We start from the raw sequence: 23,733 nt of genomic DNA, 5'->3' as shown, positions 1-23,733 counted from the left end.
ACATTTCTCTCTAATATAAAAGACCAAAGATAGGTCACGGTATACCTTGTGTAAGGCGTCTGTTACGTGATCCATTATGTCAAAATCGTGAATATAACGTAGTTCTCCTTTTATCCCCGACGATGTAACAGATTGTATGTACATAGTGACGTAGACGTGTGATCAATGAATGATGACCCGTCGCCGATGTTAGTGGAGCAATCTGTTTATTGTGTTTGTTTTAGCTTTATTATGTAGGTACTTATAGGTATAGATACTTATTTCTCTTGTTAGGGCATTACGCATGTCGTGATTGTAAATTTCAGGAAAAGCTAGTAGTGATAATATTTACATATTAACTTTTCTATTGCAATCGAAGTGCTTGACTATAGGTATTAATTATTATTGGAGAATGTATCTACTATCTATATTCTACAACTTAAATCTTATTTTTTAATTGCTTAAAGATTAAATCAAACTTCCTCGATAAAAAAAGCGTTATAAAGGTAAGGTGTAAGAGACATTACAGTATTTTAAATTTATCTATTGCGTAAGTAAAACTTCATCATAACAATTCATGTAATTCTTAACATAAATGCAAACATAGCAATAAATTCATAAAGCTCACAACTAAAACACTGAATCACAAACAACAAGATAAACATTATGAATAATGAATGAATGAATAAATTTACCATGATAAAGTTTTGGAGTCGACGCCTCTGCGACAAAAAATTATACTCTTTGGAAGTGTAAGTTATTGACACCTCATCAACAGGTTGTAGATAGCTATCAGACTGATTTTTGGCACCGATACTAACTTTGTGGATAAATAGAAATAATAATAAGTGGTTCTTTAGAATTGGAGAATTACAGTGTTTATCGAGTATTCGAGTGTAAGAGTATTTCTTCGATGGGCTTTTCAGTGTAAACAGTTTTGATGAGTTTTAGGTTGATAAGTATATAAGTTTCATTTTATTCTTAAAAGTAAGTATACACATTAATTAAACATATTAATTAAATGATTTTTAAAGGATGAATTATTATATAAATTTAGTTATAAATCGCATATTAATAGGTATCCGAATTCACGAAAACAAAGAGAAAATGATATAAAATTGTCAACTATAAATATCGTACCTGAAACCTGAATCTTCTAATAAATATCCGATGTATCTAACAGCTATAAATAGGAAATACGAATTGATATTGAAAACTGTTATTCTTATTGTTCGCATTTATAGAGGATTGTGTCCGTCCATTGATATATATAGGACGTTTCTTCACCATTATAAGGTTCTTTGTTACCGGACGCCGCTATTTGTTAGATATAAGAAATAGAGGTGAAGGGACGTACTGTATTTATTAAGAGAGATATAAATCTGTACATCTTATTGTTGTGACGCAGTTTTAAATTGCGTTGTCAATTCTGGGTTGAATAGTTGTTCTAAGATATGCGTGGGCTTTTTTTTCCGTGTATGTGAACTATAGTAACAATTATTTTCCAAGGATAAGTAGCTAAAAGGTAATAAAGTAAACTTCCAACGAAGGTCCTTTAATGATTAAATTTCACCTCAATGCACAAAAAAAGGACAATAATTAATTTGGGACTCTACATAATCTCTTTCCAGTTTCATGTATGTTATTTTTCTAGATTTTGCTATAGGTGCACAAGGTAAGTTTTGTTATCAAAATCTACGAAATAATCTTTTATTTCCCGGTCATTTAACATGCAAGACAATAGAGAGTATCTGCCTCACGGAGGCGTGCCAAATCTTTGTGCTTTTTGAGATAGACCGCTTTTGGCGGGTTGCCAGCGGTCGTCTCACTTCTACTAAATTGTCGAAAATATAATTTTTAAGGTTCCGTATCTAAAAAGATATAAAAGATAAAATTCTTATGCATCTCTGTCAAGATATACAGACATATGACAAAAACTCAACACTGTAAATTGCATGTTTGTATCGTCACGTTGGTTATCGTATTGCTATAATAATTCTGAAGAAGTATTCTGTTGAAATTTAATAGATATCATTTAATTTCCCTACTAATTATGAACCTTCGATGATTTTAGTTAACTTTTCTAATAATCCTGTTGGTAACAAAGCAAGATAAATATTTCTTCACCAAGGATAAACGTAATTAAATTACTAATCATTTAATTCATCTAAAAATCGTATTCGAATATGAACGGTTTGTTCCGTTGAACATTCGAGAAAACAAGGCGAAGCTTGAACATAAACAATATTAACTGCAAATAGCTGAAGCGTAAAATTGTATGACTAAACAGTTTTCATGTAGCGTTTTCGGATTACAACTTTGACTTTGTACTACTACATGAAAAGTTGTTAAGATTGGCGAAAATTTGAATCAGTTTTTACAATATAGGTACGATTAATATAAATAGAGAGATGCCAATTATCAAAATTAAGCATTGTTTACTAAGGCCTTTGATAATGGGGTTATATTTATAGTAATAAGTACCTTATGTGTAGGTACTAATATTATAAAGAGGACAATTTGTGTCGTTTTTATGTTATGGTTTATTTGTTTTTCTTTGGGTTAGATTAGGGATATCATCATTGTATAAATTATTAATATTTAAAGGTTTTACTCGTAGTTTCTAAAACCATTATTCCATTCCATTCTTAACATATTAGGAAGTACGGCTACTTATTTGCGAACTAAAGATAAATCAAATTTGCGAACTAAATGTTGAATTAAATTCGTATTAAAACTTTCCAAACTTTAGTACAGGATAAGTAAAGCATGTAGAATATTCAAGTGAAGCCGGGTCCTACAGCGGGTGTGCATATATATCATTTAGCGACCACTTTTTGACCGGAAATTACGGTTCGTGTGGGGAACATTCTGAGCTTTCAAACATGGCTGTAATGTAGTTTTAAAAGCGATTTGTTTTGCATGAAAAATGTGTTTTGTGTTTACGGATTTTGATGTTTGATTTGTAATAGGTATATGTTACAGTCATTTGTAAAGGGAATAAAGGTTTTATACTCTGTCCATTATATTATTTGCTTTTTGACAGCTACACGCCTATGTAGGATTGTATTGTCTATGTTAAAATGTCATACAAATAATTATCGTACTTCATGGACAGGTCCCGCCCACTTAGTGATGCCTACACAGAATTATTCAATGATGGGTCGATAGATTAAAATAATCGATAGAAATACTATGTAAAATATATCCGATACAGAAAAACTGTTCTATTATGTTATATTATTTAAACGTAAAGACAACCATATTGTAAGATAGAAACCAATAAATAATAAAATATTAGTTAAGTTTAGTTTTAACATACAATGCATAGATATGTGGTCTTATTATTACATATCTTATTAGTACGTTTACGTTGTAATTATTATTTACGTACCTGATTCGATTTATGATAATATTTTGAATTTATAATTGAAATGGTATCACAATCGATAATCTTTTGAACATCACTTCTGGTATCACCCGTCGAGCTGTCAAAAAGCAATTCTTATAGTGGACAGACTATAGACTGGTTTGTTGTGGTAATGTTACCTACCATATATTATAATGTATTTACCATAGGTAATATCCACGCTAGTAAAATTTAAATAAAAACATAAGCATTATTGACAGCGTATTGACAGCCGTCGTTTTTCGGTCAAACAGGTAAAGCCATTATTTTAGTTCATGTAGTTTCTTGAAATAAAAGCTTTATTTCTATTATAACAAACATGTACATATGCTTGTGTGTGTAAATAACGACCCAAGCTCGGCCCAGTTTGTTTCACGAGCCAAATCTACTATTGTTGTCCGAATTTACGAAAATTCCCCGTGTTAAATAACCTCGGAATTCATAATTTAGCTTGTTACATGGAAGCTTATTAAATGAATTATTAAACTGATAAACAGTGTGTGTTTGTATATTGTAATTCTTAATTCCTCCACTCTTTTGAAATTATTTAGAAATCTACCAGAAAATACATTTCTGGCTTTATTAAAACTACCCCGTCATTTGCAATTTCCACAATGTCACTTAAATTGTTTACTCCTACAATAAAGTAGTCAGATTCACATTTGAATTCCACAGCACACATGCTCATTCTAACCCCACTATGGCAAATTAATTTAGTGTAAACAGGCGTAGAGCATTCTTTTGTTGTTTTTAGTGCGTTCGAAAAGACTATGCAATATTCTAATACTGAACAACACCGAATACAAGTTTTCGTTTACACTAAAAGATCACGAAAGAATGCTCTAGCTCTAGCTCTATGTTCGTTTGATGTAAATGCACGGTAATTGAACCAAATTCTTCAGTTATTCACTTGTCAATGTTCACATATAGTCGGGGATTATTCCATTTCCGCAGTTTTCCGAGCGCCTACCCACGCGTATTGTCCGAATTACGGTAAGTTAGATAAAGTTTTGGTCTTGGCGTTGTTTGCGGTTTAGTTAATGTAACAATGTTTTGCTAAACTACCGAATACTTGATTAATGGAAATACAAGCTTAATTCGTAATTATTTTTATAAGGGAGGGAAAATGGAACTTTTTTAATTGTTTGGTGAAGGTTTGAAAGGCTGTGAAAAGGACTTCTAACGTTGAAATGTTTCTGGTTAGTACTAAATGTTTAGGTATCATTTTTTGTGAGAGTTGGACGAAGAGCTAGACGAATATTAATGTTTTATAGAAATTAGGAGCGTTAAATGATCTTTAAAATATAATCGCATGGTAAACTGTATCTGTCAATGACAAATCAAATCAAAGACAAAAATAGAATTTTAATAACCATACCTACTTTGTTTCTGTTAAACGAAATACAATTATTTAAGGATTATTATTTGTATAAAATTGAACGGTAAAAGTTGAAATGGCGGCCGTAAATCAGAATTCAAAGGGTATTTATCGGCCATTTGCCGTTGTCGCTGTGTTTATACTTTTATACGGTCGTTTGGTTTGTTTGTATTTCTGTATGATAACAGTAAATTGCTTTGTTGTTATATCTGTATTAGGTTGTATTCTCTCGTGTATCATTGTAAAGGTTAGAAGGTTTTATGGTGTGTGTAAAACGACGATCTCTAGAGATTATTTTTAACCCTTCAAATTCTGTTTTTTATAAATAATAATTATCGAGTTTTATTTGAGAAATAATTATGTGATATCACGGGTCAAAAACGGGTGTATAGCGAGAAATAAACAAAATCCCATTTCGGTATTATAAGGTCTTAAAGATTTGGCGTTTAATAAAATCAGTACAGGATGTTTATTTACGAAAATCACTTTCAATTTAATGTGAAATGCTGTCGAATGAAATTAAAAAAATAAGGAAACCCGACTAAACAATTCAGATTAGCATAATGCTTTTGAATAATAATTTGTATTCAGCTCGTGTAAGATTTTAACGCTGATGTATTTTTGTAGAATACAGATTTTTGGTAATTATTAACGACGTCTTTGATTTTTTTTTGACGTTTATCTCTTTTAATCACGACTAAGTCAAGCGTAGGTTTTGTTTAAAATAATTATAAAATTTAAACAATATTTAAAACATTTGAGCAAAGATCATTTACAACATGTTATTCTAATTTTTGTAATAGCCAATAAATCACCCTGTACAGCAAAAATAGGTTAGCAATCTTCATAAATATTTAAGTACAGGGTGTCCTGTTGCCATCATCGGGATCACCACGTGGCCTTATGTCGGAGTTTCGGGGTTTTATGTAAAGAACATTGCTTTATAACGTGAGCAATCGTAAAAGTTTTATTTTCGGTTCGCTCTTGGAGATAAGGATGTCTATTTATTTCGGTATTTCAATATTGATTAACTTTAAACGTAAGTCACTTCATATTATGTTGGTGATGTAGAGTTTTTCATATAAGCTAAAAATTTATAATTTGTTAAGATTTCGTTTGAAAAAACAGTAGTCACAAAATTCATTATATTTTACGTAATGAATACGCAAATTTAATATCCATATAATCTATTAAGTTAAAACAATAATTTCATGTTTAAAATAACACGCGCCTTCAGAAATTATTACAGCCAAGTTTCCGTAAGCTCTGTTTGCGGATATCAATTTAAATATGCTAATGTTATGCTAAAATAATGCAATCGATGCGACGTAATGGTATTAAGTTATCGTATACGTTTTTACAGAGGCCGTATTTTAATTTGATAACGGTGAATCATATCTATACCTTCCTGAATATTAATGAGAGAATAAATCAATGCAAGATGAAGAATAAAATTATTAGAAGTAATGGAAATTCATAGAATAAATCAATGCATAGATTGTAACTATATGGATGAGTTATAGTAGGTATATTGGAATTCCCGGGACAAAAATAAAAAAAAAAACTTATAGTTTTTGTATTTTGAAAAAGTCTATTAGCCTTTTCTATACGAATTAATTTTACAAAGTCAGTAAATTGTATTTTTTTTGACTAGGTATACATTACAAATATGAGAAATACATCATAACAAGGTAATAGCTAAGCTTTAAGCCCAATAATATACCTGAAACCTATTTACACAGCATCCAATCTAATCCAACCGTACAGGGAGTCAAACGATGATATACCTAACTACTGTAAAGTCCAAGGCACGTATAAACTCATTACATGATGTTTGCTCGAGCTTTCAAAGGCAGTTACAGCTCCCTGAGGCCTGACAGTGTCGAGTTAACATCTAGGACAGGGATTCAGGGAAAAAATGCTTTTCGGATAATGTTGTTTAAACTTTTTTGATGCGGACATGTAAGTAATTGTTGATGGTTTTTATTAAAGTAGTTTTGTATGTTTGTAATGTTTTGGTTGACTATAATCAAGGGAAAACTGTCCAAATTAAATAGTTTTATCCGATATAAAACTATTTAATTTAGACAGTATTCCCCTCATGAAATAAAGTCGGGCACGATCTCATCGTTATTAATAGATAATTTCTTGAACTAACTGAAAGAAAACACAAAAGAAACTTTATAAAACTTGTTAATTACACAACTTTTTGTAACACTAATATTTTCCGACTAAAGCGATCGAAGCAAGTTTCACGAACTTCAAGCAACTTCCGCGTACACATAATAAAACTTTTGCTTTGTTTATGACGAGTTTCCTCAACTTACTGGATATATGTAACAATACCCCACTTTATAGTTTCACCGCTGCATGCTCGTTTTTTGCGCATTCCTAGCTCTGACTGGCCGCGGCAAGTTGTAATGGAGTTGTCAAGTGCATGAGTTTACGTATCGAAGCGTTGCGGCGCAAGTTTTGAGTGCGGGAGTTATGTGAAGTGCCTGACTTTAGCTGTTTGCAGACTTTATATAGTTTGTGTGCTTGATATCTAAGCCGCAGTACTGCAAGTTGCAACTTTTAGTTAGAAATTAGAAATTAAATTTCAAAGTGCATTCACAATGCGATTAAACATTGTATTTATTAAACTGGTGTTTCTATTTGATAACCAGCTTACTTCACGTTTAAATGAAATAATAAATTAATTAAATCACATTTTCCACCTCGTTAAGCATTTAATAAGTAATGAATTACCAGACTTCAAACATAATAAAATCGTTTGCATGTATAGGTATTGATAGAGTAAGAGCTCCGATTAGCTAAAGTTAAAAATTCATTTATGGGTCAAGGTATACGCTTATATAATAAAATTCCTCACAATATTAAAGAGTTTAGTGGTTCTAAATTTAAAACTTATATAAAAAATGTACTAGTTCAGAGAGCGTACTACAGTATTCAGGAATATATGGACGATAAAGACCCATGGAGGGTTGTCGCGTAAAAACCACAGGACAGTTCTTTGGCATATTATGATATATTATTATGTAGTTAGATATAAGTTACATATTATGTAATATTGACATGATTTAAAAGAGCAACTATGGAGTTTCTTGCCGATTCTTCTCCATAGATACTGCTATCCGAATCGGTGGTAAATGTTAAAAATACTTATGTAATGACGATTCGAAAGTGCTACTAAATAGTAGTCTAATTGAATAAATGAATGTTTGAGTTTTGAGTTTGAGCTTAAACGTACTATTACATGCTATTACGGACAAATCAGGGCACGGTTGTATAACGTATAATGCATCTTTATCTGAATCGCGATAACTAGCATGATTGTTACTAAAGGCCGTGCCTACTTGTAGTTCCGTAACGTCTAAAGTGAATATAGAATAAGCACTAATACAGAAGTATTCATATTATGTTTTCTGATAACGTTTTAATCCAAAAATATATTATAATTTATAGTAGATATAAAATTACCCTGTTTTTGAACGCTTTGCAGCAATTGTATGCTAGTTTGAATGTATAAATTTGTTATAATATTTAATAATAAAATGATCAAATAATTTCTCTGATGGATGAATTGTATGCTGATCCTTGTTTACATTATGAAAGTATTTTGCATATTTAATGAAATATGTTATATGTAATTGATTATTATTGTTGTACTCACATTTAAACGTTTTATTAAAATGTTACTATAAACTACGGCTTACCTTCTAGGTATTAAAACGATACTAAAGCCTCATCCATTTATAACCACGCACACTACAATACCTAACACGCAAAGTAATTTGCCATATTAAAAAATTCAATACCAATTCGCAAGTTTAGTATTCCTCGGAGACAACCCCGGGGTATCGTCCAGGGCTTTGACTTGAAGATACTCCGCCTAATTGTGGAATCCCCGGGACGTCAGCGGGATAGCCCGGGATAGATTTATGGCACGCCCATCCTTGTTTATTGTAGTCGTGATTTTTATTTGGACACGTATAAAAAGTGGTGATGCGGTGACTGACAAGTGGACCGTTTGTGAATTGACGGTTTTTGTCAAATGCTGTAGCGAAATTTTGAGTTTTTACAGTTTTTATGCCATTGGAATTTTTATTAAAATGAAATAACAGAACTAGTGAAACTATTTAACAAGTTGATATTACGATTTCAATGGCCTTAATATTATTAAAAACATAATAATTATTCGCGACCAACTTACAGCACAATATAATACAACCTTTAAAATATTGCTTACCTATTCAGTTAATTCTTCGTTGTAATTTCTACTCTTTCGACGAATTCGATATTACCTATCTGCTATCAACAGGCATCTGTCACAATAGGATATGACAAAAACGATATTCTTCACAATAGGATGTTGGATTGGAACAGATAAAGGCGGGAAACACGAGTGTGTCTGCGTCGGGAATCGAACCGGAAACTGGCTTTGTGTGCCGCCGTACAGGAAATTACTACGGTGTACCTATACGGCTTTGATGTTGTTTCGTTTGGAAATGTGGAAGACACCTGCGTTATTAAGATGCCTTAAAGCAGTATTATTAAGTGACGGCACTATACGACCATATTATACATAGGTATAGGTAATGTAATATATATTATAAAGGCGAAAGTTTGTAAGGATGTTGGATGTATGGATGTATGGATGTATGGATGTTTGTTACTCTTTCACGTAAAAATTACTGAACCGATTACAATGAAATTTAGCACACATATAGAGGGTAACTTGGATTAACACATAGGATAGTTTTTATCCCGGAAATCCCACGGGAACGGGAACTATGCGGGTTTTCCTTTGCAAACGCGGGCGAAGCCGCGGGCGGAAATCTAGTAGACTATATACAATAGCTCTATCATTATCTATACTAATAGTATAAAGCTGAAGAGTTTGTTTGTTTGAACGCGCTAATCTCAGGAACTACTGGTCCGATTTTAAAAATTCTTTCGGTGTTAGATAGCCCATTCATCGAGGAAGGCTATTGGCTATACATCATCACGCTAAGACCAACAGGAGTGGAGCCACGGGGGTGAAACCGCGCGGAGCAGCTAGTATCATATAGCTTCTTGATTATATCCATAATGGAAATGATACTGCTTTAAGACATCATGGTAACTCTATGTTGTGATGTGTTGTTTGAAACGTGCGTGGGTACACACCCACGCACGTTTCAACACATACGTGCCACAGACAATCAGATGATAATACAATAAGTAGATTGTACATTGAACATTTTAGCGCTCTACATATAGAAGAAGTTTCTAAGAAGGTTTTTTTTAACCTGCACCTTTATTATATGACAAAGTTTCTTTGATTTTAGGGATATTTCGGTTTTCATCATTTGCATATTGCACATGAAAACCGAATCGAATTGAAAATCTAGACTAATATTATAAAGCTGAAGAGTTTGTTTGTTTGATTGAACGCGCTAATCTCAGGAACTACTGGTCTGATTTGAAAAATTCTTTCGGTGTTAGATAGCCCATTTATCGAGGAAGGCTATAGGCTATATATCATCACGCTAAGACCAACAGGAGCGGAGCCACGCGGGTGAAATCGCGGAGCGCAGCTAGTTAATTATAATCAAGCTTTACGGCTTTTGAAATAAAAATTGTAACGACACTTACGTTCTTGCAGTCTATAAAAGTACAAAATAGGAAGTACAATATTTTTAAGATCGTTAAACTGTCAGTGGGTTCAATAAAAATTGTTATCACATAAAATATGCAGGCGTTTCGGAAAGCGGCGCATAAATTGTCGCAAAGCTTTTGGTTGTGGTTATCTCGCATCGGAGGCTATTTATGTTCAAGATATTATGTAGATTTATTTTTATTAACCGACTGCGAAAATAGGGTGGTTCGTGATGTGATTGTGCTTTTATTTGTAGGATATACAATATGATTTGATATCATTTTCATGTAACTGAAATAATATACACGTGTAGATATTACTTTACCGTTTCCAAATATCGATACACAATATTTGTTCGTGCATTTATCCAATAACTTTTCGAAAATTACCGGTGAGCGTTTGAATAATAAAACTTAGATTAAGTATTTCTATATTTCACTTTAATAGCAGAAAAATATTAATTATTTTTATCTTCTTTTCAGGTAAACACCAGAAATGCCAGAGTCACTTAAGGTATTTAGAAGGAAGAAAATGTATCTACAACGCTAAGGGAGGATCACAACCACCCCATCCAATGAATGGTCGTTAGGCCCCGATGTATGTTTTTGTGATGTTGTTTTTCAAGTCAGGTTGAATGTACAATAAACGGTAATTGCACTATGTAGGTTAACATGTTAATATAATATGTAAGCACCTATAGTGCTGGTTATAAATATAGAACCCTAGCTTTCCGCCCGCGGCTTCGCCCACTTTGTCTAAAACATAATAAATTATATACTAAAACCTTCCTCTTGAATCACTCTATCTATTAAAAAAAACCGCATCAAAATCCGTTGCGTAGTTTTAAAGATTTAAGCATACATAGGGACATAGGGACAGAGAAAGCGACTTTGTTTTAAACTATGTAGTGATGATAGTGATTAGAAGTAGTTGTTGTTAATTAGTAGGTTCTTGGATTTGAAATAAATCTATTTTATATGTCTATAGATTTGCACGGGTGTAGGTATAAGAATAGATTTTATGATACGTTTGTTAGTATTTCAATAGTATCAATTTAAAGAAGAGATATTTAAACATTAAAACCAATTTTAGTTTCTTCGGTAGATGCTGTAGTTTAATCGGTCAGCTAGCTATATACAAACATGTTCTGTAATTACGTCACTCGCATTATGAATTACAAACATTACTATTGATTATCGCTAATTGTTAATTACACACATTAGTAACTTGCTGAGTTGCTGACACTCCCGGGAATACGTGTAATTGAGAACAAAGTTTCGCGATCGCTGCCGGCGTGATTGAGTTGAAAATTGAAATATTAACTTGGCTGTGATATTTTCAATGGAGAATTTTATTAATGGGACTTATTTTAAAGGAACAAGTTATAAAAGCGTAGAAAGTGTGATGTTGTTGTTTAAATAATAAATTCATGAGCCATGTATCTTTTTTCAGCAATAGAAAAATAGCGCATTTTAAACCGATGCCGTTTAAAACTAAGAACAAATTTTTTAACAATAGATAGGTATATTTTTATATTACAAATATCATGTTCAGTTTTGGTTATCACTACATAGTATAAAACAAAGTCGCTTTCTCTGTCCCTATGTCCCTTTGTATGCTTATCTTTAAAAATACGCAACGGATATTGATGCGTTTTTTTTAAATAGATAGAGTGATTCAAGAGGAAGGTTTTAGTATATAATTTATTAGGTTTTAGACAAAGCGAGCGAAGCCGCGGGCGGTAAGCTAGTAGATTATATTTCAATTAATAATATAGTGAATCCCTAACCAACAGCGTCGGAGTTGTCCTTAAAGTGAGCTGATTAACAAAATTTAATAAACAAAGTTTATAATCGAATATTATAAGTTATATCATTTTCAAAAGGTAGTTTTAGATTATAATTATGGGTATTAAAAGCTTAAACATCGGTCGTTAATTAAAATTAATGTCCATTTTGACCATTTCACGAGTTTCCTTAATATACGCGATCCTAATTTGGATTTAGGTATTCTTAAACTTTTGATACTGTGTATATTAGATCCGACGTAATTACATACTGATATTATGAATATGAAAATATTTTCAGACTTATTGCCAGTTTCAAATGTTCTGGTTATGTTATATTTCAGTTATCAGTTAAAATGACTAATATTGTTTGACAAAAGGTAGAAGTAGAGTTGATTAGGCTATCTATTAGTGACTGTATAAGTAACTTTATGTGAAATCGGCTTAGTAGTTTTTTACACGAAATTCCAACAAGCTATACAATGATGCGAGCTATACAATGAACGAGCCTTCCTCGATAAATGGGCTATCTAAAACCGAAAGAATTTTTCAAATCGGACCAGTTGTTGCTGAGATTAGCGCGTTCAAACAAACAAACTGATAAACTCTTCAGCTTTATAAGTTAGTATAGATATAATGAGTGTTACGCTTAAATAAGCAATTACTCGTGTAAATAACTAATTAAACATATTAATGAGACGGCCCACAGAGTCTGATTTATTCAGTCGGAATTGATGGCTTTCACTACCGTTAATGACATCCAACAATATATTGACGGGTATATCATGCAGGAGATATAATATAGATATCATTATAATATGATTGTTGTGTTTGTGTTTATATTGTTAAATCTATTGTAGAGGAAGGATTAATAGAAACCATCAACTATGAGTTAAAGCAGTAACCTTAATCTGAGAAAAAAAGATATATTTACAATATTCACAATGTAATATACCACATGCATCTTGCTTTACTGGCTCGACCTCTATTTAATTTTAATTTAATGTTTTGGCTATCCAAACTACGAAATATACTTGAAAACATGTAGGTACTTATATTAATTTTCAATTGAAACGCAGCGGTACGTGTAAAACTGATACATTTATGATTCATTTGTTTAATATCAGTTGACATAGCACTTGCCTATATTTTTAGTATCTATCGAAACGGATCCGATATTTCATAAATAAAACAACGCCCGGCGCCGTATGGAATATGGATACACTGCGAATGAATAATTCACACGAAGACCCGCAGTTTGAACATTTGAATAAATCTCTAATGGTTGCTGATTTGCTTTTTATATTTATGTAGACTTGTGATGTATTGTTTACAGTTTAATTTTATGGGCTTGTCGTCGCCCACTGATGAAAATATATCTAAATATATCCTATGTTACATACTTTGTAATGTTAAATTTGCAGCTTTACGAATTATCATAGTCGAGTAGTTTTTGAGTTACATCATAGTAAACAAACAAAAACGAAATCTGTATAATATAAGTTTAAACATATGCCGATGTACCTACCTTTAATATGCGACAATTTCTAAATAAAATTAAAAAAATCATATAGCTATATCATTTTACCAAACTACAACAAGAAGAGATTGAGAATACAGAAGAGAAGCAGAGAGAAGACAGAAGGAATGTCAGACAGAGCCCGGCGTGTGATCTTATTGGTAGTGTGATTGTAATCTATCATAAGACACACGCGGCTCTGTCTGTCACACCATTACACAACGTGGTTGAAGATTTATTGAAGAAAAGAAGAAGTTTTAAGTTAGTTTTAATGATTTTAGAAATTAGTTTCTAGATTGAAAAATGTTTATGTTTGTGATAATTCATCAGGCTGTAGACTCTACAGTGTAGTGGGAGCGTTATTAAAGATAAATATCGTATTTATGTATCGTATAATAATTCATTTATTATTAATTAATTTATATGGTGTTGCTTTTTTTCATTTGTTAGATTTCTCCTGTGCTCAAATAATAGTACAATATTTGTTTAATAAAATATCGGACAATGATTGATTGTCTATATGAAAGAAGAGTTCTTTGTATAAATAATGAATATCCTTCGAGGCTCAAATAAAGCATTGCAATTGCTATAGTAAACTCGGTTAGCATGTCGACTTTAAGTGAACAGGAGATTTTACTTTGATAAGTTTTCTTGTCGATTAAACAAAGCTTTCCTGGCACTTTATAAGTAATTCTAATACCGATGTTTGCTTGTGGTTGTGGTTTTTCCCATTGTTTTACTAATCGAATTTTAAAATATCGGCGAATTTTATGTCTTTAATTACATTATTAATTATATTTAAATAGTAGATTTTATCTTTAATGTAACACCTTTAACTGGATAGAAATGAACTCTCCATATTTTTTAAAAGATAAATGTTTATATACTCGTATAAAATAATGAAAGATTGATGAAAATATTTGTTACATTTATAAAAATAATATGACATTACATAATTTAATGTGTGTTTTATACAATAAACGGTTATCGCGCGATATGTGAGTGAAGCGAGCGAAGCAATGCGGCAATCTTGTGATATTATTAAATTTTATTTATCGAAATAAATTATTTTGCATAATTGTATTTCAATAACAAATAGTCAACATTCAATGATTTTCTACCATTAGATCGACAAAAACATAAACCATGTAAATTAAAGGTTTCACCTAAAAGCATTTCTGACTAACTTAGTAACTCGATGGCTCACCAAACAGAATTTAACTTCATTAATTTACCACCTCGTGCATCGAGTGTACCTTTGGCTTAATGTGGATTTAAGGCATTTATACATTTTCAAAGGAGACTTTAGTGCTCTGCTCTAGAGACTAGCTTAATACAAATTGCTTGTACAAGTTGATTTAATCGAACATCGTTTGGAAGAAATGCGTTGGGCGTTGGCATTTGAAATCCGTAGTATATATTATCACGTGTGAATATGAAATAAAATATTAATAAAAATCGTGTATCGTACACGTCATTTCTTAAGTTTCAAAAAAGGTCTTTCTTTTAATACTACATTGCCAAGACGAGACATTAATGTCTCGTTTTAATTCTATTACTTTTCTCCATTTGTAGACGGTGCCACAAAAGGGCACGCCAGATTCACGGTCGTTAATTCTATTTAAAACAAGTAACAAAAGAGATACGTTTCTTAAAATAAAATTCTTACAAACCTTTTGAAATGTAAAAACATATTCTTATAAATCTTTTCTATATAATGTTTTATTTTAATAACTTTTAATTTAATAATTGAATTCCCTACTAAAAAACAATCACAAAAAGCACTAACCAAAGACAACTCGAAAACAAATTCAATGCATATTAATTGAAAAGTTAAAGTGCACAGTTAGCGGAGTGCAGTCTCTATTGAAACTCGATTGATTTGCTCCAACTCGAATTGTTCTCGAAATTGTTTGACCCGAACTCGCACTGTTTGTTACTCAATCGACGGTCCTTTGTCGCCGAATTTTGGGAACGCCAACGAGGGTATAAAGTTAGGTGTATAACTACGTTGGGAAGTCGTTTCGCCACGAGTGAATGGCTTCGTTGGTAGAATATTAGTTCAGAAATTCTACGTAAAAAATATTCTTAGAAATTACTAAAATATTTGTTAACGAATTGAATCTGTTATAGGTATTTTGTGTGTGTAAATTTTATCAGTATGTTCGTAAAACACAACCAAAAAAACATTAATAAATATGAAATTTGGCTTGAATAAGTTGAAAATTCATGTTCTAATGTGTAAATTTAATTTGAATGCGCTAAACATAAAAATGTTTAACAAAGCGTGTAGCACCGCTACGACGCTACGGTGCTACGGCGTAGTTACATTGCCTACGTGTGTCATTTGATTGTAAAACATTGTACATGTTCAATTTTACAGGAAAGGCTTTAAAATAAAATAGGATTTTTTATAAGAAATAATTTTAACAATCTTATAAAACTATTATTTGAAAAGGGCAGTTAGTGTTCTTAGTTATTTATAGTTTTAAGTTATATTTATGAGGAGAGGAGAAAACTGGCTGCAAAGTAAATTAATATAAATAGATAATACGGAAGGGATTAGGGGAAAACAAGATAATCGTATGTAGAGCTAAGTTAAGGGAAAGGAAAACAAACATATGAATGGGATTACGGAATAGAAAAACAGTTGCGGACTTCGATCAGTTCAGGGACTAAGGGTGATTTTTTACCAATAATATGCGAGGAATATGTTTGTAATTAACCAATACTATCGCCTCAAATGCTAAATGCTCAAACTTCAAACTAAACGAAGCGATATGATGGGTTATTTACAAATACATTCCTCGCTACACATCCTCGCTTATTATTGTGGAAATGCACCCTAAATCTAATTTTCGCGAATCGTAACACATTTAAACTTCTGTAGTACCAAAAAATAAAATTGGAATATAAGAACTATTGAAAAACAGTCGTTATAGAAATGAAATTTCACGCCAAATTGTCATATTGCGTGTTTGTATGCGGGTAGTGTGAAATTATACCACGTATGACCTATAGCACCCCATAGTTTTGTATCGTAAGGATTGTAGATGTGTTTTTTGCTAATTATTCATAATTTTATGTATATTTGATACTGGTTTACATGTTTGTTTGATAGTATTAGTCCGAGATTTTGTTTGAAAATAGAGTCAATATAGGTAATGTATAAAAAAGGGAAGTAGTGCACTTGCTGTGTCCTTACTTTTCAATACTGTAGCTATAATATTGATTACTTGTTAGAGACTGTACCACGTAAAAACTTGTTATAGTTTTTATTTAAATACTACCTATGCCAATATTTAATTAAATTTATTTTTCACAAATGTATAAGTTTAGATGTTTAAGACTTAAAAAATATTTTACAGTAGATTTAAATATTTCAGTTTGTTTTTCATGTTGATTTGATACATGTTTATTTAATCCAAAATATGTTGTACAAGATACATAATAATTAATAATGTAATGTCAATATGTAGAATAGTAACTTTATGTAGAATGCGGCAGGTGAGCTAGCGGTGTGAGCGAGAAGCCATCCGCCAGTAATGTATGCTAATGTCTCTATTCCCTAATGAATTGCTATAATACCGCTCTATATATCCCACTGGCATTGATTTGCTATTCTCTAACAACATCTATTTAATGTGTTTATAAATTCTTAGTAAAACATTTCTAACGAAAAAAGAGCGTGTGCGTCGAGCACACGTGTCAGAAGTGAATCTTCTTTGGCAAGATTCAAAAATATATCGTCGCCTTACTTCATTACGTGACGGTATTGCCATTACGCGACCTTGAAATTTTACTCTTAAACATGGGTTGGATTGAATCCATTAAAGTCTTTAATTCCTAAAAGATATTAAATATTTAAAAATAACCTGTTACAACGTTGCTTACATTTTATTATAAAACCTCACAACCAGATGAATAATAAATGTTTTTAAATAAGCGCTTATATTCGTTTGAATAAATACAATATGTTATATTAATCAATGATGTGAACGCTATAAGAGGATTTTCCCTCATTGAAGATAAAATATGAACGTTTATTTCGAAGAATTTTACTCATCGTACAATTTTATTTTTCCTTCAATATGTCGTTTCAAATGTATTTAATTGATTATATACTCGAACAAATTTAAATAACAGTTAGCGATTTTCACGACAGGTGAAAAGCGTTTTTTATCTATAGAAATATCACTGCGATATACCTATATTCTTCGCGTTTGCGTGAAGGAAGCGGCGCTTGCAGGAAACTCTGACGATTCCTGTCTTCCTTTGAACAAAACCGTTTTTCTGAAAGCTACGAGAAATGTATTGTCAGTGACGCTTTGTACGAGGAGTTTCTCGTGAGATAAATGTGAAATGAGTTTTTATGTCGTTGTACGTGAGGTATAAATTGAATTTTAATGGCAGAAAATTAACATTTTTTATTTTTACTGTAAGTATATATATTTATTTTTGAATATGAAAGTTCAAAACGTAAAAATTGTCTTTAGATATTAAACCAAGTTTTGTTGTTTTTGGATTTTTCAAAGAAAAAACAAACAAAGAATCTAATCATCTCTTTTATTTACTAGGTAATGTTTGATATAAAAGTATATTTAACGAACATAAGTTCTTGGAAACAAGGCCGGATACAATCGTCAATTTCCTGTTGATATGTACCGTGTAATAGCCGGAACGACTAAAGTGTATTTCGATTGTTCTAAACTACAGGTATTTGAGCGCTGCTCGTGTTGTTGTTGTTTGGTGAAATGTTGTTAGAGTTGTGTTTAGATTGTTGCCTGGAGCCTGAGAGCTGAAGTGGCTGTAATGTCTTAAGGATGTATTGAACTTGCTATGAAGTAGCCTTTAGTAAGCGGTTCGCTTATAGTTTTTCGTTTATGTGCGTGTAATTGTTGATGGTTATTAAGTTTACATAACTGAATGAATAACTTATCTGATTAAGGTTAAACCGTTTTAAATATTATTAACACAACTTAATCGTTTGCATTATTATTAAATTAACTGATGTAGCTAATGATTGACGATGAATTTGGCGTAGTAATGCTGCCAAATTTTAAACGTTAACGCACAGTATATCTAATATCTAATATATATTATAAAGGCGAAAGTTTGTAAGGATGTATGGATGTATGGATGTTTGTTACTCTTACACGTAAAAACTACTGAACCGATTACAATGAAATTTAGCACACATATAGAGGGTAACTTGGATTAACACATAGGATAGTTTTTATCCCGGAAATCCCACGGGAACGGGAACTATGCGGGTTTTCCTTTGCAAACGCGGGCGAAGCCGCGGGCGGAAATCTAGTTATTAATAGAGCAATAGCAATTACATAATTTAATAATCGTCAAAATCAAGGTATAATATTCACAAATTGTTTTAATTTATCTTTATTAATTACATTCGATCCCGGGTCAGCAAAAGATTAACAATTAGCTTTAACAATTTTTACCTGTCTGTTAAACAGTTTCAGAAGCGAACGCTTTTACACGTGCAAACAAACAATCGGAATTGCCAAAAAACGGATCAAATAAAAGGGTTTTATTAAAAGCTGAAGTTTAATCCAATATACGAAATTAATGTGTGTTTAGGTTACGGAGCCATCGTAGTCGGTAGTTACGTGACTTGTCGGGATTTTGGTGTTCATCATGTTAGAATTTTATATATTTTCAGGATTAATTAGTTCATAAGTTATAAACTTTTTATCAATGGCTATTTACAAAAGTATTAAAATATTAATTTAATTTCTCTCGAAATCGCTAAAATACAAAGACAGTTCAAATCAAACAAAGATACAAAAATTAATATTCAATCGATAAAAGCAATTTCGCACTACTTATATTACTTCCTCTTCAATAGCAGAGAAACCGATATTTTTACACTTCGAATGTTCCCGATAACCCGCGGACCAAGTGAAATAACATCGCATTCCTCGCATATTGTTGCAGCGAGACCGCAAAGCTTTACAAATTGAATTTAAAATGAAGTCTTCTAAAATATTCCATGTGATTGCAAAGTATAGCAACTCGGACGGAATTTCAATTCGGCTGCGGCATGACGTATCGATGCATGCGCAAACTGGATTGAAACATCAGTGCAATAAATCTTTGTAGTTTGTATATTGAAATTATTGTTGGTAGTTTGTTGTGTGTTGTTAGAATATATATAACTAGCTTTCCGCCTGCGGCTTCGCCCGCGTTTTCAAAGAAAAACCCGCATAGTTCCCGTTCCCGTGGGATTTCCGGGATAAAACCTGGTTACTCGTGGATAATGTAGCTTTCGAATGGTGAAAGAATTTTTAAAATCGGTCCAGTAGTTTATGAGCCTATTCATTACAAACAAACAAAGTTTTCCTCTTTATAATATTAGTGTAGAAGTGTTGATGTAGATAGTAACAGTAATTTTTAGTTATTGAAATTATTTAATTTCCGGTATGATTGTGATAATTAAAACTTTTTATACCTATTGTAATCTATTCATAATTTGTTAACTCCTAGCGTATTCGTGTAGAATTCAACACAAGGCTTATTTTTTTTAAAAGCAGATGAAATGGATATTGGATACTCATAAGAAGAGAAGCCACTTAAAATAATTGTATTCGAGCATGCTTTAAGTTTTAGTCAAATGAGGTCATACTTGAACTACGAAGTTTATCGCTATTTTACGGTAGTAGCATATTCAAATATTTTATATTACTTTAGGTTTGTGTATGAATAACTCTTAATCATGAATATCAATTGATCGATTATTATACATCTATCAAAATAGTACCATAAATGTTATAACTTAAATTCATCAAATAATATTGCAAGGCCAGCTATTGCACTACATGTGCATTAAATCTTATGCAAATTGTCTAGTTAGTGCAGTTTCATATTTGTATTTAGGTATTTAGAACAATACATGATCTAAATTGTACTTAAAATAAAACCGGCCAAGTGCGAGTCGGGCTCGCGCACAAAGGGTTCCGTAGCAGCAAATATAATAAATTACAGTTAAATCAACCTATCTCAAAAACTATAAGAGATACTTTGATCAAACCAAAAATCGTTGAAAGAGTTAATTAGCATGCATCACCTCTATTTTTTTTAGAATTTTATACCCCGTAGTTATAAAAATAGAGGGGGGGGGACATACTTTTTACGACTTTGAGAGCTGATATCTCAAAAACCGTTCACTTTAAGAAAAATGTTTTTTTAGAAAACTTTATATCATTTTAAAAGACCTTTCCATTGATACCCCACACGGGTATGTACATCGAAAAAAAAAATTTCATCCCTCAGTTACATGTATGGGGGGCCCCACCCCCAATTCTTTTTTTTACTATTTAGTGTCATATTTTTGTAGCGGTTCATACAACACATATTCCCATCAAATTTCATCACTGTAGTACTTATAGTTTCCGAGTAAATCGGCTGTGACAGACGGACAGACGGACAGACGGACAGACGGACATGACGAAACTATAAGGGTTCCGTTTTTGCCATTTTGGCTACGGAACCCTAAAAATGACAAAAGAACGCGCAGAGAGCGGTATTTTACCGTAATTTCCATTATGGCCATTATACTATAAGTACTAAAAGAGACTGTCGGAGTTTTTAGCAATAAATTTCTCATAAAATAAAAATGATAAGCGGCAATTAACTCAAGTATATTCCAAGTTGAAGGCGACTCCAAGTTACGGCCGAGCTTATAAATTATACCACGATTTTATGCGTAATTATTTTTATTAAGCCGTTTTATAGTCTGTGGCTTGCAAAGTTTAATTAATTGTTTATAATTCTAGTCATGTCACATCTTTTATTAGTTGCATTTTAATCTGCTGAAAGTTTTGCAGAGACTAATGAATCTCCAAAAACGTGGCATGTTTTTTTTTTCTTATGTACAGCGATCATTAATTGTTGTCAAATTCTTCAAATAACTGGGCATTAGTAGCTTGCTGAAACCAAGTTTGCAAATCAAATTTAATGATAGATATAGTTAGCGGTCAATCGCAAGTAAGCGTAGCCCATTGCATATTTCCTACTGTTCAAGCAGGCGTACAAACTCTACCTATTCAATTGCCCTCAGTTAGTTGGAAATGATTTCGGCAGTTTACTAGCTCATGATAGAAAGAGAAAATTAGGCATTTATTTCGAAAGAAAAATCATGATGATGTATGCCGACGAAAAATATTGATCTAACGCCAATTGAACGCCAATAAAATAACAGACTACAGCGAGTGATAAATACAAAAACGTCAAACATTACAAAATTCACAGATGAAGTGGAAAAATTGTTGATTAAATTTTCGTGTTCCAAAAATGGTCTTGACAGCTATTCCAGTGCTGCCAGCAAATTGATAATAATTGACAGCTCTATGTCTGTTATCTGTGCTTCAAGTTGAATTTATAAAAATTGATCGAGACTGGTACTTGGAAATATTGTTTCAGTATTTTTGGTATCAATGAGCCTAGTTTTAATCTTGAATAATGGAAGCTTTTAATATTTGATTTTCGCGATGATGTCATTATTAATTGACGTATTCGTTTTTCCTGTTTATATTGAAATTGATTTGTTTTCGTTTATATTGGATGAGTTGTGATTTCGTATCTGATAGTTTTTAAAAGTGTGAAAACTTTTATGTACTTACATGATGTATATATTTTTTTAATTTATTGGTTAATTTGTTATGATTTTTATGTGAAAATTCATCATTTATTTAAAAACTTAAATCGAAGCTAGCAAATAAATACTGTTTTCATCACTAAAGGGTTGAAGAAACCCTGACTCTGATACAAAACGTCAGCAAAACTGTTGGCGACACGTGTGTGTCAGGTAACAAAAAACGCCACGTTTTCAATATCGTTTTAATAAAAGAATAAATCTAAATAAAATAGTTTATTTTATAGCGTTCAGAATTCACTGTTAGTTTTGTTTGCGATGCCGCAATACGACAAATGCTCGGTTTCTTTGTCAATACAAACGGGAATGTTTATTCTGTGCGCAATAGAGAGCATCCTGTATATGAGAGCGGAATTTGGAAACGGATTCGTGGTTTGATATAGTTGTATCGTTTGTTTTATTGCGTTATAGAGGGGAAGGAAATCTTTGAGGGAGTGGTTCTGGATTGGATTTAAAATAGAGTGGTAGAGTTGTTGTATAATATTAATTATGTAACGATACCGAGTAGATCATTCTTCGTTATTTTTTTTTCTGACGTTATAGCAAAAAATCATGAAAATCGGTAGATTTAGACTAAAATGAGTCAACTTATACTTACAGCCTGAAAACAATTGACGGCAAGGCACAATTAATAGACTACAGATAAGTACATAATGATTTATAATAAGTATATTTATTAGATAGGTATACAACATTTGATTTTTTTTAAAGTACCTAGGTATTATACAATGATTTCACATACATAGGCACATACATTCTGAAAACATTACCCCTTTTTGCACAGTCGTATAAATATAACTCATTCAGCAAACCGCACAGTGCAGTTTCCGTGCGTCATAATGAATACGGTCTGTTAATGCAAGCATAATTATACGCCCTCTGGCAGACATGTTTCTTGTGTGAAGGACCTTTTATATGACTAACGTTTCAAATAATATGTACGGGCTAGCCGTACATCCTGACTCAGCGCTTTACATGATCCTATTTCATTATGGTGACAAGAACATCTTCACCCAGTCAGTCTGCGCTCGCGGCTCGTGTAAAGCGCTCGGGGTGTACGCGCTATATCAATTAATATCATTATCAACTATCAAATATCATCATATCATATTATCATCATTAGTTTATAGCAATCAACAATAAAGTGATCAAAAGCAATAACTTGTTTTACATCATCAAACTATCAATTTATCAGCTAAAGGAGTGTATGGGATATCATATCAAATCAGCAGCCCATACATAATATGTTCAAACTAATGTTTCAATGAGTTGTTATTTTTGTTGAGCGCTAAGCGAGATAACATGATTGAAAATAATTGTATTTTTTTTAAAGTGATTCAAATCATT

At 31.9% G+C, this 23,733-nt stretch overlaps 1 protein-coding gene and 2 long non-coding RNA genes across 5 annotated transcripts in view; 2 read left to right on the top strand and 1 right to left on the bottom strand.

Moving 5' to 3' along the window:
• Window positions 1–7,110, bottom strand: part of LOC149482594 (uncharacterized) — a 40,142-nt gene extending 33,032 nt beyond the window's left edge. The window contains exon 1 of the long non-coding RNA XR_016316613.1: window positions 7,090–7,110. This is a non-coding gene — a long non-coding RNA (uncharacterized LOC149482594). The remainder of the gene's footprint in view (window positions 1–7,089) is intronic.
• The window catches only part of Tomosyn (syntaxin-binding protein tomosyn), a 209,088-nt gene that overhangs the window by 103,716 nt on the left and 81,639 nt on the right, over window positions 1–23,733 (top strand). The gene's annotated exons all lie outside the window — the stretch shown is intronic.
• Window positions 1–23,733, top strand: part of LOC149482593 (uncharacterized) — a 111,358-nt gene that overhangs the window by 81,092 nt on the left and 6,533 nt on the right. Inside the window, exon 4 of the long non-coding RNA XR_016316611.1 lies at window positions 10,890–11,004. This is a non-coding gene — a long non-coding RNA (uncharacterized LOC149482593). The remainder of the gene's footprint in view (window positions 1–10,889; window positions 11,005–23,733) is intronic.

This window comes from Colias philodice, chromosome 14, assembly GCF_061535455.1.
Source record: "Colias philodice isolate Cphi_HAF_F1 chromosome 14, ilColPhil1 Martin Lab GWU primary, whole genome shotgun sequence".
Taxonomy (NCBI): domain Eukaryota; kingdom Metazoa; phylum Arthropoda; class Insecta; order Lepidoptera; family Pieridae; genus Colias; species Colias philodice.
Note: the sequence above shows the minus strand (reverse complement) of the source record. Positions and strands in the feature narration are given on the sequence as shown.